The sequence below is a fragment of the Triticum urartu genome, chromosome 7 (assembly GCF_003073215.2).
Source record: "Triticum urartu cultivar G1812 chromosome 7, Tu2.1, whole genome shotgun sequence".
In the NCBI taxonomy this organism is placed as follows: Eukaryota; Viridiplantae; Streptophyta; class Magnoliopsida; order Poales; family Poaceae; genus Triticum; species Triticum urartu.
In genome coordinates, this window is record NC_053028.1 from 107,180,267 (window position 1) to 107,183,584 (window position 3,318).

A 3,318-nucleotide genomic window follows, 5' to 3' on the forward strand; every position below is an offset into this window, starting at 1 on the left:
ATATCATCCTCCCATAGAAGTAAAAGTAGCTGCACCTATTAAAGTTGAAGAAAAGATTGTCACTTATAATGATCCAATTGTTCCTACTTCTTATGTTGAGAAACCACCTTTTCCTGTTAGGATAAAGGATCGTGCTAAAGCTTCAACTGTGGTTCGTAAAAGCAATATTAAAACTTATAAGCCTCCTGAGAAAGTTAAAGTTGAACCTGATATTGCTATTGTTAAAGATCTCTTGGCTGATAATATTGATGGGCATGTTATTTATTTCTGTGATGAAACTGCTAGAATTGCTAAACCTTGTGCTAAAGATAAACCTAGACCTGTGGTAGGCATGCCTGTTATTTCTGTTAAAATAGGTGATCATTGTTATCATGGCTTATGTGATATGGGTGCCAGTGCTAGTGCAATACCTATTAGCCTATATAGAGAAATTATGCATGATATTGCACCTGTTGAGTTAGAAGATATTGATGTTACAATTAAACTTGCCAATAGAGATGCTATTTCACCAATGGGAATTGTTAGAGATGTTGAAGTCTTGTGTGGGAAAACTAAATATCCTGCTGATTTTCTTGTTCTTGGTCCCCCACAAGATAGCTTTTGTCCCATTATTTTTGGTAGACCCTTCTTAAATACTGTTAATGCTACCATAGGTTGCAAAAGGGATGTTGTTACTATCGGTTTAGATGATATGACTCATGAATTTAATTTCTATAAATTTAGTAGACAACACCGTGAAGAAGAATTACCTAGTAAAGATGAAATTATTGGTCTTGCTTCTATTGCCGTACCTCCTAGTGATCCTTTAGAACAATATTTGCTAGACCATGCAAATGATATGTTTATGAATGAAAGAAGGGAAATAGATGAAGTATTCTTTAAACATGAACCTATTATGAAACACAATTTGCCTCTTGAAATCCTAGGGGATCCTCCTCCACCCAAGGGTGATCCCGTGTTTGAGCTTAAACTGTTACCTCATACTCTTAAATATGCTTATCTTGATGAGAAAAAGATATATCATGTTATTATTAGTGCTAACCTTTCAGAGCATGAGGAAGAGAGATTATTGAAAACTCTGAAGAAGCACCATGCTGCTATTGGGTATACTCTTGATGATCTTAAGGGCATTAGTCCCACTCTATGTCAACATAAAATTAATTTGGAAGAAGATGCTAAACCAGTTCGTGATCATCAACGACGGCTGAACCCTAAAATGAAAGAAGTGGTAAGAAAGGAAATACTAAAGCTCCTTGAGGCAGGTATAATTTATCCCGTTGCTGATAGTCCGTGGGTAAGTCCTGTCCATTGTGTCCCTAAGAAGGGAGGTATTATTGTCGGTCCTAATGATAAAGATGAATTGATTCCTCAAAGAATTATTACAGGTTATAGGATGGTAATTGATTTCCGCAAATTAAATAAGGCCACTAAAAAGGATCATTACCCCTTACCTTTTATCGATCAAATGCTAGAAAGATTATCTAAACATACACATTTTTGCTTTCTAGCTCAAATACCTGTGTCAGCTAAGGATCAATCAAAGACTACTTTTACTTGCCCTTTTGGTACTTTTGCTTATAGACGTATGCCTTTTGGTTTATGTAATGCACCTGCTACCTTTCAAAGATGCATGATGGCTATATTCTCTGACTTTTGTGAAAAGATTTGTGAGGTTTTCATGGACAATTTCTCCGTCTATGGATCTTCTTTTGATGATTGCTTAAGCAACCTTGATCGAGTTTTGCAGAGATGTGAAGAAACTAATCTTGTCTTGAATTGGGAAAAGTGCCACTTTATGGTTAATGAAGGTATTGTCTTGGGGCATAAAGTTTCTGAAAGAGGTATTGAATTTGATAAAGCCAAGGTTGATGCTATTGAAAAGATGCCATGTCCCAAGGACATCAAAGGTATATGAAGTTTCCTTGGTCACGCCGGTTTTTATAGGAGGTTCATTAAGGACTTCTCAATTTCTCGTCCTCTGACTAATTTATTACAAAAAGATATACCATTTGTCTTTGATGATGATTATGTAGAAGCATTTGAAATACTTAAGAAAGCATTGATCTCTGCACCTATTGTTCAGCCACTTGATTGGAATTTACCCTTTGAAATTAGGTGTGATGCTAGTGATTATGCTGTAGGTGTTGTTCTAGGGCAAAGAGTTGATAAGAAACTAAATGTTATTCAATATGCTATTAAAACCCTAGACAATGGTCAAAGAAATTATGCTACCAGTGAAAAAGAATTCTTAGCAGTTGTATTTGCTTGTGATAAGTTCAGACCTTATATTGTTGATTCTAAAGTAACTATTCACACTGATCATGCTGCTATTAAATATCTTATGGAAAAGAAAGATGCTAAACCTAGACTTATTAGATGGGTTCTCTTGCTACAAGAATTTGACTTACATATTGTTGATAGAAAGGGAGTTGAGAACCCCGTTGCAGACAACTTGTCTAGGTTAGAAAATGTTCTTGATGACCCACTACCTATTGATGATAGCTTTCCTGATGAGCAATTAAATGTTATAAATGCTTCTCATACTGCTCCATGGTATGCTGATTATGCTAATTACATTGTTGCTAAGTTTATACCACCTAGTTTCACATACCAGCAAAAGAAAAAGTTCTTCTATGATTTGAGGCACTACTTTTGGGATGACCCACATCTTTATAAAGAAGGAGTAGATGGTGTTATTACATGTTGTGTACCTGAGCATGAACAGGAACAGATCCTACGCAAGTGTCACTCCGAAGCTTATGGAGGACACCATGCTGGAGATAGGACTGCAGATAAGGTATTGCAATCTGGTTTTTATTGGCCTACTCTCTTCAAGGATGCACGTAAGTTTGTCTTATCTTGTGATGAATGTCAAAGAATTGGTAATATTAGTAGACGTCAAGAAATGCCCATGAACTATTCACTCGTTATTGAACCATTTGATGTTTGGGGCTTTGACTATATGGGACATTTTCCTTCCTCTAATGGTTATACACATATTTTAGTTGCTGTCGATTACGTTACTAAGTGGGTAGAAACTATTCCAACTAGTAGTGCTGATCATAACACTTCTATTAAAATGCTGAAAGAAGTTATTTTTCCAAGGTTTGGAGTCCCTAGATATTTAATGACTGATGGTGGATCACATTTTATTCATGGTGCTTTCCGTAAAATGCTTGCTAAATATGATGTTAATCATAGAATTGCATCTCCTTATCACCCACGGTCTAGTGATCAAGTAGAATTGAGTAACAGAGAGCTCAAATTAATTTTGCAAAAGACTGTTAATAGGTCTAGAAAGAATTGGTCAAAGAAACT